This window comes from Amblyraja radiata, chromosome 8, assembly GCF_010909765.2.
Source record: "Amblyraja radiata isolate CabotCenter1 chromosome 8, sAmbRad1.1.pri, whole genome shotgun sequence".
Classification (NCBI taxonomy): domain Eukaryota; kingdom Metazoa; phylum Chordata; class Chondrichthyes; order Rajiformes; family Rajidae; genus Amblyraja; species Amblyraja radiata.
The window spans coordinates 3,128,880-3,144,545 of NC_045963.1; positions in this window are offsets into that span (position 1 = coordinate 3,128,880).

Here is a 15,666-nt window from a genome sequence, read left to right on the forward strand (position 1 = left end):
CTCATGCGACAGCGAGGCATCGCTCGTGGAAGAGTTAAATGCTTTCTATACAAGAACATTGATGTACCTTCTCAGAGGCTGATACTGTTCTCTCAGACACCGAGACTGATGTCAAAAGATTCTTCATGAAGATGAACACTGGGACAATGTCTGTCCCAGATGGTGTACTTTGTTGTGTTTTTAAAACCTACGCAGACCAACTTTCTCGAGTTTCTGTGCATATCTTCAACCTCTCATTACTGATGTCAGAGTTTCACACCTACTTTAAAAGGTGGTGGCGTTTAAGAGGTTTTTGGATAGGCACATGGAAGTGCAGGGAATAGGGGGATATGGATCATGTGCAGGCAGATAAAATTGGTTTACATTGGCTTCCAGTTTGGCACAAACATGGTGGGCTGAAAGGCCCGTTCCTGTGCTGTACTGTTGCTATGGATGGATGTGAAAGTACTGATGTTCCTGATCGTCACTGCCGTAGTTTTGTTAATCCGGTTTGGGATGTGTTCACCCCTTCATATCCTTAGGTCAACAACCGACTCTTTTGTTTAAGAAGGAACTGCAGATGCTGGAAAATCGAAGGTAGACAAAAATGCTGGAGAAACTCAGCGGGTGAGGCCGCATCCATGGAGTGAAGGAGAAAAGGTGGAGGAAGGAACTGCAAATGCGGGTTTAAATTGTAGATAGACACAAAATGCTCGAGTAACTCAGCGGGACAGGCAGCATCTCCGGAGATGCTGCCTGTCCCGCTGAGTTACTCCAGCATTTTGTGTCTATCTTCGAGTAGAGCAAGTGACTGACTCACAACCCTGAGGTGCACCAGTATAGAAGATTAGGATGGAGGAAATGTTATAACAAATTCTAAACAACTGAGGTTCGTCACTCAAGAAGTCCAGAAGATTTGCAGATGGATTCCCCAAGCCAAGGTGCAGAGGTTTAGGGATGAGATGATTTATTGTTGTGAATAAGCTGGTCAATCAAGAGGAACCTGATATAGAGATTCTTATTGTCGTGGTGATCCACAGAATAGCTAATTGAAACATAAAATACTCGCCGGGTATGATGAGAATGCCCTGAGGATGTTTCCTCCAGTGATTAAGAAGTTAAGGGCCTCCTCTCTAGCTATCGGCATTTCTACTTGATGCTGGGATGAAGAAAAATATCTTCTTTCAGAAAGTTATGATAGTTTAGAAAGTTGTGGAGGCTGATTGTATTCAAGGCTGGAGATAGAAATAATTTAACACCACAGGTAAATGAAGGGTTTCTGAATCTGGGCAGCAAAATGGAGCTGAAGCCAAAGATCCTTTGGTTGTGAGGCCTCTCACATTGCTGTCTCTTTTGCTGTTATCAGGCTTTGTTTGATTTTATCTGTGTGCATCTGCCAGGAACTTGAGGGGCAAGCAATTAGATCCAGGATATTGATTTATTTTTAACCCAACTATCTTTGGAATATCCACCAGAAAATGGTGCATATCTAGCAGTGGAGAACAATTACAATTTTAATTGCAAGCCAATCGTTCTGAATTTGACACCTACCCAAACTGTGTGGTACATGAATTCTGGGTCATATCAGGCCAATAAATAATCGCTATTTAACATTTTATGATGATTGAATGGTTTGCCTCCTGCTTTGGCCTCCAAACCAACCCCTAAACTCCTTTCCTTACTAATAGCCCACGTTATATTCAGAATAATCAGTAATGACTGTTATATTGAGTCACAATCTTGACCCATACAGCATCGCACCCTTCTTACTGCCATAAACATCGAGCCCTGGGTCCAACTTTTTTCAGGACATCAGATAAATGTGTCAGAAGTGTACACCTAGAAAATGAGATGCCTGGTGAAACCATAAAGCAGGACTCCATGACTGCTCAGATGTCATTTCATATCTTCATGAAACTTAATTCTGGATTCAGAGTAGATTTCTGCGTAGGTAGTTTCTCATTTTTACTTGTTTTGGCTTCTATATTTTCAGAAATTACATACTAAAAACTGGATTATGTACCTTTTTCAGTGCTGAATGGACCATGTTTATATTTACCCCCAAAGATCGCAGTAGCATTCTTTTTGAGGTGAAATTATGCTGATTGCAAAATTAGACTGGGCACTTTTGGCCACAATCCACATTTCTGATCTATTCTGGGTATTATGCATATATTCAATAACATTTCTATTAAAACTCCCCAACCTAACATGCAGAATAATCTCACTCAAAAGAGGTGAACATCGTGTTTGTTGCTATTCTCGCTGCCAAAAGGGATGCATTGAGAGGACAACGCTTGTACTAACTAACCTGTTGAAAATCTTCCAAAAGCTAGTGATCGTACTAACTAATAGAGTGCTATTGTTCTACATTTAGCTTCTGATATATGAATTAAGTGATACTGGTAGAAATTAAATGATTCTGATACTGGTAGAAATACTGAAGAGATCATCAGGGATCTGTGTTGGGTCCTTTGTTGTTTGTCATGTACATCAATGATCTGGATGAAGGGGTGGTAAATTGGATTAGTAAGTATGCAGATGATACCAAGATAGGGGGTGTTGTGGATAATGAAGAGGATTTCCAAAGTCTACAGAGTGATTTAGGCCATTTTATGGGCTGAAAGATGGCAGATGGAGTTTAATGCTGATAAATGTGAGGTGTTACACCTTGGCAGGACAAATCAAAATAGGACGTACATGATAAATGGTAGGGAATTGAAGAATACAGTTGAACAGAGGGATCTGGGAATAACCGTGCATAGTTCCTTGAAGGTGGAATCTCATATAGATAGGGTGGTAAAGAAAGCTTTGGTATGCTAGCCTTTATAAATCAGAGCATTGAGTATAGAAGCTGGGATGTAATGTTAAAATTGTACAAGGCATTGGTGAGACCAAATCTGGAGTATGGTGTACAATTTTGGTCGCCCAATTATAGGAAGGATGTCAACAAAATAGAGAGAGTACAGAGGAGATTTACTAGAATGTTGCCTGGGTTTCAACAACTAAGTTACAGAGATAGGTTGAATAAGTTAGGTCTTTATTCTCTGGAGTGCAGAAGGTTAAGGGGGGACTTGATAGAGGTCTTTAAAATGATGAGAGGGATAGACAGAGTTGATGTGATCAAGCTTTTCCCTTTGAGAATAGGGAAGATTCAAACAAGAGGACATGACTTCAGAATTAAGGGACAGAAGTTTAGGGGTAACATGAGGGGGAACTTCTTTACTCAGAGAGTGGTAGCGGTGTGGAATGAGCTTCCAGTGGAAGTGGTGGCGGCAGGTTCGTTGATATTTAAAAATAAATTGGATAGGCATATGGATGAGAAGGGAATGGAGGGTTATGGTATGAGTGCAGGCAGGTGGGACTAAGGGAAAAAAATTGTTCGGCACGGACTTGTAGGGCCGAGATGGCCTGTTTGCGTGCTGTAATTGTTATATTGTTATATCATGGACATGGTGAGCAGGAAGCAGAGACTTGTGAAGGGCCTACTCACAAAAGACGTCAGAGAGACAATGAGCAAACAAAATTCTTCTGGTCTTTCGAAGGGGAAATGTTGGGATGTGCTGGGGTGCACCGAACTAGGGTCACAGCTTCAGAATAAGTGGTTAGCTATTCAAGGCGGAGATGGGAAGAAATTTAGAAAGAATAGTGGCTCCTTGGAATTCCCTACAGAAGGGTGTTGTGAAGACCCAGTCCATAAGTGCATTTACGGCCAAGATTGTTGGATGTCTGGATATTATGGGAATCAAGAAAAAATGAGTTAGTGCAGGAAAATGGAGCCGAGGTAAATGATGAATCCTAATCTTAATGAAAGAGCAGATACACTTGGCTAAATGGTATACATATGTTCTTTCTGGTCATTCTGACCTACAAATTCATTTTTGCTTTGCAAACTAGAGGCATTATTCTCTGAAGTATGATCAGTTTCTAATGTAGCATAATGCATACAGTATATCAATCCAACTGAAGAAGTAACAGAATGGACATAAAGTAGATGTGAATTATCAAGATTTCCAAACAGCGATCAATACAGTGCCACAAAATAGTTTAATAAATGTCAGAGGACAAGTAGCAGAATGGATAGCTAGCTGACTATAAAATAAAAAGCTGAAAATATGGTTAAAGGATGGCTAGACAGAATAGCAGAAGGTGTATGGTGGGATATTACAATAATCAATTCTGGAACTAATGTTATTCTGTTAATGATTGTGACAATTTAATCAAGAGACATATTCTGGTAATGATGATAACTTGAAATTGGGCATGAGAGTCAATGCTGAAATGCAATGCAATATTCATATAAGACAGCAACAAATTTGCAGAATGAACAAATAAATTTCAACACAAATAAATATTCAGGAAACTAGAGGCAAGGCATCTGGTTTCCAACGGGAACGGTGACGGACGCACCACACATCTCTGTCCTCCAGTTCCTGCGGACATCCGCCGCTGGAAGCATAGGATTTTGGTGTGTGTGCTTTCTCATCATTTCTTACAATGCTACAGTGGATTCAAAAAGTATTCAGACCCCTTCACTTTTTCCACATTTTTTAAGTTACAGCCTTATTTAAAAATGGATTAAATTCTTTTTTTTAAATCATCAATCTACATACAATATCCCAGAAAGAAGAAGCAAAAACAGGTGTTTTTTTTTGCAAGTAATTAAAAAGAAATAACTGAAATATCACATTCACATAAGTATTCAGATCCTTTACTATGACACTCAAAATTGAGCTTAGGTTCATCCTGTTTCCATTGATTATCCTTGAGATGTTTCTACAACTTGATTGGAGTCTACCAGTGGTAAATTAAATTGATTGAAATGATTTGGAAAGGCACACACATGCCTATATAAGGTCCCACAGTTGACAGTGCATGTCAGAGCAAAAACCAAGCCATGAAGACGAAGGAATTGTCCGTAGACCTCCAAGACAGGATTGTGTCGATGTGTCTGGGGAAGGGTATAAAACAATTTCTGCAGCATTGCAGGTCCCGAAGAGCACAGTGGCCTCTGTCATTCTTAAATGAAAGAACTTTGGAACCACCAGGACTCTTCAAGGAGCTGGCTGCCCGTCCAAACTGAGCAATCGGGGGAGAAGGGCCTTGTTCAGGGAGGTGATCAAGAACCCGGGCTCCACTGTGGAGATGGGAGAACCTTCCAGAAGGGCAACTATATCTGCATTTATCAGGCATTTATGGTAGAGTGGCCGGACGGAAGCCACTCCTCAGTAAAAGCCCGCTTGGAGTTTGCCAAAAGGCACCTAAAGGACTCTCAGACAACGAGAAACAAGATTCTCTGGACTGATGAAACCAAGATTGAACTCTGACCTGAATGCCAAGCGTCATACCTGGAGGAAAGCAGGCACCGCTCATCACGGTGAAGCATGGTGGTGGCAGCATCATTCTGTGGGGAGACTAGTCAGGATCGAGGGGAAGATGTACGGAGCAAAGTACAGAGAGATCCTTGATGGAAACCTGCTCCAGAGCGCTCTGGACCTCAGACTGGGGCGGAGGTTCACCTTCCAACAGGACAACGCCCCTAAGCACACAGCCAAGACAACGCAGGAGTGGCTTTGTGACAAGTCTGTGAATGTCTTTGAGTGGCCCAGCCAGAGCCCTGACTTGAACCCGGTCGAATATCTCTGGAGGGACCTTAAAATAACTGTGCATCGATGCTCCCAGTCCAACCTGACAGAGCTTGAGAGGATCTGCAGCGAAGAATGGGAGAAATTACCCAAATACAGGTGTGCCAAGCTTGTAGAGTCGTACCCAAGAAGACTTGAGGCTGTAATCACTGCCAAAGGTGCCTCAATAAAGTACTGAGTAAAGGGTCTGAATACTTATGTAAATGTGATATTTCAGTTATTTCTTTTTAATTACTTTGCAAAAATTTCTAAACACCTGTTTTTGCTTTTTTATTGTGGGGTATTGTGTGTAGATTGATGATAAAAAAATAATTTAATCAATTTTAGAATAAGGCTGTGACGTAACAAAATGTGGAAAAAGTGAAGGTCTGAATACTTTCTGAATGCACTGTATGTACGACAGTGATCGCAATTACCTCGCTAGGAGCTCATCCGCCCTTTGACAGGTCTTGTTTTTGGCCCTGCTGGGGGTCCACACCCTGCAAACCAGGTGGGGGAGACGGTTTAGTCGCCGACTATCCGACCATGGAGCAGGTAGCACGTGATTACATGGCACCCGTGGCGGGGGGAACTTCCCCCAGCCTGACCCAAAGGGGAAGATTTAAAACAAGGGGAAAATGAGGCCACCATTGCTGACAAAGGAAGTCAAAGATTGCATAAAGGCAAAAGAGAAGGCACTAAACATGGCAAGAATTAGTGGGAAGCTGGAGGATTTGGAAGCGTTTAAAAACCAACAGAAGGCAACTAAAAAAACAATAAGGGGAGGAGTTTATATGAGGGTAGGCTAGCCAATAATAGAAAAGAGGACACCAACAGTTTTATTAGATACATAGAGTAAAAGCGTGGATATTGGACCACTGGACAATGACTCTGGATAAGTAGTAATGAGGAAGAAAGAAATGGTGGATGTACTGAATGTTTTTTTGCATCAGTCTTCACAGTGGAAGACATCAGCAATGTGTCAGTAAACTCAAGAGCGTCAGGGGGCAGAAATGAGTGCATTCACTATCACAGTAGAGAAGGTGCTTGGGAAGCTGAACAGTCTGAAAGTGGATAAGTCGCCTGGACCTGATGGACTACACCCCAGGATTTTGAAAGAGGTAGCTGGAGAGATTGTGGAGACATTAGTAGTGATTTTTCATGTATCACTAGAATCGGAAATATGTCCAGAGGACTGGAAAATCGCTAAGTTGGCTCCACTGTTTAAGAAGGGAGTGAGGTAAAAGTAAATGAATTATAGGTGAGTTAATCTGCATTCTGTGGTGGATAACATTTTAGAGTCCATTATTAAGCATGAGGTTTTGGGGTAATTGGAAGCGTATGCCAGAATTGGCTGAAGTCAACATAGTTTTGTTAAAGGTAGATCTTGCCTGACAAATCTGTTGGAGTTTTTTTGAGGAGGTAACAAGCAGGATAGACAAAGGAGAGTCAGTGGATGTTGTTTACTTGGATTTTCAGGGGGCCAATGATTAGTTGCCACACATGAGGCAGCTGATCAAGATATGAGACCATGATACTATGGATAGAAGATTAGCTGACTGGCAGAAGGCAAAGAGTGAGAATATAGGGTGCCTTTACTGGTTGTCCGCTGGTAACTGGTGGTGTTCCTCAGGAGTCGGTGTTGGGTCCACTACTTTCTGCATTATGTGTGAATGATCTAGATGAGTAAATTGATGGCTGCAAAAGGACGTGGACAGGTTGGGAGAGGAGGCAAAGAAGTGGCAAATGGAATACAGCTCAGCAAAGTGTACTCATGCACTTTGGTAGAAGGATTAAAGACAAAGATTACTTTTCAAATGGGGGTGCTGGTACAGGATTCCCAAAAAGGCTAATTTGCAGGTTGAGTTAGCAGTACAATACAATACAATACAAATTTATTGTCATTTGAGCCCCAGTGAGACTCAAACGAAATTTTGTTTCCACAGCCATACAAACAAAAACAATGTCCTACAGACATACACACAATTAAGTTCACACAAACATCCATCACAGTGAACCCACTGTGATGGAAGGCAAAAGTCTTTTCTCTCCCCTGCTCTCCATGTCTCTCCCGATGTCCAAGCCCCAGGCGGGCGATGATGTCCCACGGCCATTTTAGGCCGTGCCGGGCGATTTACGGCCCCGCTCCCGGTCTAGAAGTCTCGAAGTTGGAGCCCCCGGCGGGCGCTGTAATGTCCCACGGCCACGAAGCCGTGCCGGGTGATGTACTTCCCCGCTCCGGGTCGTTCCAACCCCGCGACACGGGCTGTGGAGAAGTCGCGTTGCGGGAGCTCCGGGAAGCGGCCTCTCCCCCCGGACCCGCGAGCTCCCAATGTCCCAGTCCACCGGACCTGCGGCTGCGTTGCTGGAGCCTCCGAGCCCCAGGAGTCGAGTCGCAGCAGCGAGTCACCACCGCTCCCCACGATGGTGAGTAGTCCGCACCTCCGCAGTCTCCCGAGCCCCCGGGTCGTTCAGGTTGGAGGCCGCTCCACGGTGCTAGGCCCCAACGACAACGGAGACCCGACAGGGAAAAGGTCGGGTCTCCCGGACAGGGAAGAGATTTTAAACGGTTTCCCCCGCCCCCCACATATACACATTTAAAAACCAGTATTTAAAAAACACCAAACACTACATTTAACTAGACAAAAAATAAAAAAAGACAGACAGGCTGTAGGAGCCGCTGCAACGAGTCGCGCCGCCACCAGTAAGGAAGGCAAATGAATTTTTTAGCATTCAGTTCAATGGGACTCGGATATTATAAGAAAGGATGTGATGCTGAGGCTTTATTAAGTGCTGGTGAGGTCACACTTGGAATATTGTGAGCGGTTTTGGACCTCATTTCTGAGGAAGGATATGCTGGCCTTAGAGAGGGTCCAGAGGAGGTTTATGAGAATGATTCCAGCGATGATTGGGTTAATGTATGAGGAGCTTTTGAAAGCAATTTTTGACATAGCATGGTGGGTGCATGGAACGAGCTGCCAGGGTGGTATTGGAGGCAAATATAATAGTGGCTTTTTTAAATGTGCTTTTAGATAGGCACATGGATGTGTAGGAACAAAGGTGATTATGTAACGGGGAGGAGAAGGCAGGTGAATGGACTTGAGATGGAAAAGTAGATATGACATGATTGAATGGCGGAGTAGAATCGATGGACCAAATGTCCTGATACTGATCCTGTGTTTTATGACCTTATGTAACCAGAGGTGGTGAGATTAGGGTTTCAACCTGAAACACCGACTGTCCATTTCCCTCCACATATGCTTCCTCCAGCAGTTTTTTTTTGTTTTGCTCCAGATTCCAGCATCTGTAGACTCTTGTGTCTCTATGTGAAAATTAAAACTGACAATTAACTATAGCTGGGTATAATATATTTTAAAGAAGCTAGAGTGGAGAAGTAGTGATGTACTTGTTATGATTTTATGCGACATAATGATAGCAAAAAACATATTACAATCTCTGAAAAGGGAGTAAAATAATCCATGTGGACAGATAAAATATAATGGGTTCAAGCATACCCATTTAAGTGATTTACATTTTTTCACATTGGTGGAAGATCTATGTGATCTAGGCACCATTATACTTGGTTGCAATCCTCTTGTCTGTTTACTTACCTATTGCAGCCTTTTTCTATCTTTATTATGGCATTCTTCCCCCTGACATTTATTGCCAACAAATGGATATCTTTCTGTTGTCTCCTTATTTAAATCTTAGGTATAGATCACAAATAGTTGATGTCCACAGTTATGACAAAAGGATGAACAAGCTTAGATGGGGAGAACTTGTTAGGTGCATCCAAGAAGGTTTTCTAAAACAGTATGTGTCCAGTCCAACTTTAGGAAGGACCATTCTGGACCTGGTATTGGGAAACGATCCTAGCCAGGTTACTGGTGTTTCGGGGGAAGAGCATTTTGGGGACAGTGACACATCTCTATAAGTTTTAAGATTGTTTTGAATAGCGATAAGTCTGGAACTTGGGTGAAGGTCCTCTATTGGAATAAGGCAGATGAAAATGTTATTAGGCAGGAGCCAGGGTGTGTAAATTGTGAGCAGTTATTATTTTGTTTAGTTTAGTTTAGTTTATTGTCACATGTACCAAGGTGCAGTGAAAAGCTTTTGTTGCGTGCTATCCAATCAGCAGAAAGATAATACGTGCGGATTGGGAAGTCTGCACAAATGATGTGGGAATCATTTAAAGGCCACTTGATCAAAGTTCAGGGCCAGCATGTTCCAGTAAGGAGGAGAAAATGTATGGGAAACTTGCATGACCAAAGAGGTTGCAAATTCGGTCATAAAGAAAAAAGTAAGGTTTAAGAAGATGAAATCAGCTCGATCCTTGAGGAATATAAAGCAAGTAGGAAAGAACTCAAGTGGGCGATTAGAAGGTCCATAAAGGATTCATACAATGTCTTTGGTGAGTCAGATTAAAGGAAATTGCAAATCTTTTTATACATACTTATAAACAAGTGGGTAACTGGGGAGAAGGTAGGATGGCTTAAGGATAAAGCTGGGAGTCAGGGGATGTAGGCGGGGAACTAAAAGGGTACTTTGCCTTTATATTCACAAAGGAGAAGTACTTGGATGACAGTGAGATTACTGGAGAATACTAATATGCAAGGGCAGTTTGAGATAACAAAGGTGGTGGTGTTGTGGCTTTTGAGGGGCATTAAATTTGATAAATACCCATGGCCTGATGAGATCTATCCCAGGTTATTGAGAAAGAGAGCCAAGAGGGTTTTATTATGTCATTTGTACCAAAATGGTACATTCATGCAGCAGCACAACAGGTTTGTAAACACAGTCCTCAATGGATAATATAATAAACACATTTTTAAAAGTTCAATAAATAAAAAGCCAAATATAGCACAAAAACAAAGCAAAGTTCAACATCCCTAGTGCAAACCAGTTTGTAGTTTACTTGGAGTTTGTAGTGTTCAAATGGTTGTTGAGAAGTTATTCCTGAACCTGAACATTACAGTTTTCAGTCTCCCATACATTATTCTCAATGGCAGGAGTGCAATGAGAGTGTGGCCAGGGTGGAGTGGGTTCTTGATGAAGTTGGCTGTCTTTTTGGCACCTCTTATCGATCCATTCAATGGAGGTCAGTAGTACACATGATGGACCGGGCAGTGTTCACCAATTTTGGTAATCTTCGCTCCTGGCCATTTGAGTTGCCGAACCAGGCCTGATGCAACCAGTCAATACATCTGTAGAAGATCAAGGATATTCGTTGACATACCGAATCTCCACAATCTTCAAAGGAAATAGAAGCCTGTTGGGCTTTCTTTATGATTGCATCAATGTATTGGGTCTAAGATAGATCTTCAGAGATATGCATTCCCAGGAACTTGAACTCTCTCCACCACTGACTCGTTGTTGAAGACAGATTTGTGAATCCTCGGCCTTCCTCTTCTGAACTCAACAATCATTTCTTTGGTTTTACTGGTATTTTGCTGACGTAAGGCATACCTGCCAACTAATCAGAATTTATCGTTTTGTTCCAATTTTTAAGTTAAAGTATGAAGAATCGGAACAGTACGATTTTGAAATGAGGGGGGAAAAATGGCCAATCAACCGCTGTCTCTAAGGGGGTTGTGTCCAATCACCGACCAGCTTCCCTTAAAATTCCCGTCCAATCCGCCGCTGTCTCCAAGGGCATTGTGTCCAATCAAATAATGCACCGGTCACTCAGTGGCCACTCAGCCGTTGTCTCCAAGGGGCGTTGTGGCCAATCACCGACCAGCTGCAGCCATCTTACTAAAGCAGAAGATGGCTGCAGCCAAAATCACTTTTTCTCTGCTGTTTGCACACAGTGCTGGGCAAAGAGACATTTCACGTAACATTCTTTGTACAGATTTTTGTCGCTGTATGAAGTCATTTATTTCATTAAATATTTATCTTATGGGGGTTAATTTACTGGTTGTGTGTTAGAAAAATTCTAAGCTTCTGTTATGTAAACTACCAGCAGAAAGCTTGGGAATCACTTTCAGTTTACTTCTGGACAAATGCAAGAAAACAGCTATGACATATAATACACAATAAACTGTATTACAAATACACAATAAACAAGTTATGCATTCTTGTACTCTTACATTGGTAAGCACATAAAATATTTTAATAAATCAGCAAAATGGTACAGCGTAAAAATACTGATTTACTCAGCAAAATACTAATTTTCAGGTACTAAAATATTGAAATGCTCTGACAAAACTTGGTAGCTCTGAATATATCGCAATATCGGCAAACTACTAAAAAAAGCCTTAAAATCCAGGACCTAAGGCTGGATTAAACTATCGTAATGGGCGAGCTCACACTCCGTCAATCTGCGCACTCAGAGTAGGATTTTTCATTTTCAAATGTTGGCAGGTATGGTAAGGTGGTTGTTTTGCATCATTCGATCAGGCGATCCATCTCCCTCCTGTACTCTGACTCATCATTTTTCGTCATTTGTCCAACAACGGTGGTGTGTCAGCGAACTTAAAGATGGAATTGGAACTGTGTCTGGACCACACAGTCATGAGTATTCGAGTTGGTGGATTAGGGGGCTGAGCATGTAGCCTTGAGGTGCCTCTGTGCTGATGGCTATTGAGGAGGAACCTTTCTCCCAGGGAAGAAATATCAAAGACTAAAGAGCATAGTTTTAAGGTGTAGACACAAAGTTTAAAGATGTGCAGGGCAAATTTGTACATAGCATGGTGGGTGCCAGGAACGAGCTGCTAGGGGTGGTATTGAGGCAGTTATGATAATGGCATTTAATATGCTTTTAGATGGTCATGTGGATGTGCAGGGAATGGAGTGGTATGGACCATGTGCAGGCAGAAGAGATTAGTTTCTGCATCATGTTTGGCACAGACATTGTGGGCCAAAGGGCTTGTTCCTGTGCTGTACCGTTCTATATATGTACAATGTGAACTGGTTTCTTGACAAATGAAGGCTGAGGGAATAACTTAATAATGTTTTGTACAAGTATAAATGGTTTTGCCAGCGTCAATACATAGTATTTTCCATTGTAAGGAAGAGTGAAGCTCACTGGGCCTTTTACCTATTAAAATCAACTAACAATTAAATGGGAAATTCCAATAACATTCTTTCACTTTGAGAGTTTGAAACTACCACACAGAGTGGTTTAGACCAGTGGCGGAAATCCCGGGGGGGGGGGGGGGGGCAGGGGACACACGTCCCCCCTCTGTTTTGAGAGGTGGGGGACGATCCCCCCCAATTTTTTGTAATCCGAATTTTAAAACCCGGTGAAATCTCCGCTTTCCGCGAGACTGGGGGTGGGACTGCTGATCGAAGGCGCCGATTGCACGAGAGAGATGTCGGTCAGCAGGCAATGGGGGCGGAACATGATGATTGAGTGCGATGATTGGAGGAGGGAGGTGTCGGTTAGAGGCGGAAGTGAGAGGGGTGGGACTGAGGATAGAGTGGGGTGATTGGAGGAGGGAGACGTGCCCAGGTCATAGGGCCACAACGGCATTCCTGGACACAGACCTGCGCCACATCCGCAGCTAGGATCGATCTCGGCCGGCTCTCCGGCGCTGCAGTCGCTGCCGAACCTCCACTGGACCATCCCCGTCCCACCAGAGTGTGTGCCCCCCCCCCCCCCACGCCCGGGGGTGGCCAGATACGTCGGGAGTCAGTTGGGCGCTGTGCTCCCAGGCCCACAGCCAGCGCACAGAAGCATGGCTAAACCTAGCTCAACTCTGCCTCTCCCGCCGGGTTAACCTGCAGCCCTGCCTGGACTTGCGGGAAATATGGCCCAGGTTTACAGCCAGTGCGGAGAAGCAGCGCTAGCTCCACGGTGCCTGGACTGACAACGCTAGCTCCACGGTTCTGGCAGTCCAGGCAGGGCTGTAGATTAACCCGGCTAGACAGGCAGAGTTAAGGTGCATTTAGCACTGGATTGAGCTGAAATTACCGTTCACTGGGCCCACGGCAGAAGCCTCCAAGCCTTGTGCGTGTGTGTGAGTGCGCATGCGCGCGCAGCCGTCAAAAGATTGTGTCCCCCGGTCCCCTCCATATTACGATAGCGATTTCCATCACTGGTTTAGACTGACAGTCTGGAAAAGTCCCTTTCTAAAAGATGATTCTGTAATATCACACCTCTGATGCAACGATCATCTATGCAACGATCATCTTCCCTCCCATTTCCAGAGCCTCAGGCCTTCATCTCGGCTGCTCCCTGGTGTTGCTTTCTGCACACTCAATCCTCGACCATTGTGTCTCACTTGTGTCGGAGGTACACCCACGATCCAAACCAATCATGTCTTGGATCGGGGAAATTAATTGCTGGGTAGCAAGAAACCTGCAGTGTTTAAACAAAAACAATAGTTTCTAAGGTAAACAACTCCAGCATGATTTATGGTATAATTATTTTTTTTAAGAAAAGTGTAGCATTTATATTTTCAATTTAATCTGCATTCCTCCGAGGATAATACATTAATCGCGGGCTTAAGTATAGATAAATGAGACTACATAAGTATAAAAGGCAGAATGGAAAAAACAAAGAATTATATTAATTGAGTAAGATGAAGGATTGTTGAAGGTCCAGCAGAAGAACAGATGGTTGGACTTGTTGCTACGATGCATTTGCTCTGTAATCTTCCAAAACAAAGGTAAGTCATTTATTCCCATTACTTTTTCACCTCATTAATAAATCCTCAATTTATGCTATGTAATGCCAAACACTGTATCCTTTTCACAACCTCTTAGTGGCATCTTATCATAAGCTGTTTGATAATGCAAATAAACATTGCTGGTTTCTCATTCATTACCATCTCAGAAAAACAAATCGATTTAAACATGACTTCCCTTTTACCAAATCATGTTGATTCTGTCTAATTGTATCTTCTCACATTTTGTACTGATTGATCAATAAAAAAAAAATTCAATTATTTTCACATGTAGTACAATTGATTTCTTCTTTTAACAACTGGTTCAAATTTTTAAGGGAAGTTACATGTATCGAACAACTATTATTTGGGTGGATGAACTGCATCAGTACTGGAGCGTCAGTCTTTTTAATCAAATCTCTCAAACTGTCTGTTAAATAAAAGGTGAGCAAATCATTTTTTATAGTTAGAACATCGTTTCCATCTTGTGGCCAATGGATGAATTGACAGCTCAAAATTAAATTCTATTTTTTCATGTCCAAAGACTAGAAAATATAGAGTTCTACGTTTCAGTCATAAAATCTCAATCTCACTGTGGAACATCATCTGTATAAGAAGGGTCTATACTTCCTCGAAAATAAAAAAAGAGAATTTCAAATGTGCACATCTAGCATTCATATTTAAAAACATAATTTCAATGCCACTGTAAATTATTGTGATTCTTTTGCTGGTACATCAACAAAGACCACATTAGTTTAAACGTTGTACTCACCAGATTTTAAAAGGCTGATGTAGCTGTCTGTTCAACCATTTCCTGAAAGCTTCAACCTGAATTGAGCTTTGCACAAGAAGTTCCATATTTCAGTGACAGGATATCCTGCACAGAATAAGCTCTCATTAAAAATGTTTTGGGATTTTTTATATGATCTTAAGCTGTAGAGAGCAAAGAATAAAGAATTTAGCTGCAACTTTTCCATTTTTGTGATGAGATAAATGGGGCATCTTGGTCGGCAAGACCGAGTTGAGCCAAAAGTCATTTTTACATGCTGCATTACTCAATGACTCCATAACGTGGTGACGGAGTGGGCTCTGAAATAGAGAATTGGTGCCTTTGAGTAATAGGACAGGACTCTGATAGAACAGCACTCCATGGGAGAAGGTAGCAGAAAAATGTAACTGAGAGCAGGGTGGACAATGTTGATATATCAGGATTCACTATGCTTGAATCAAGAGTTTAGGAGCCACAAGACTCAAGAGAGTTTATTGTCATGTGTCCCAGATAGGACAATGAAATTCTTGCATTGCTTCAGCATAACAGAATATAGTAGTCATGAATACAGAACAGATCAGTGTGTCCAAATACCATTATATAAATATATACACACATGAATAAATAAGCAGATAAAGTGCCAATAAACAGATAATGGTCTATTTGTGGTGTGGTACAGTTGTGG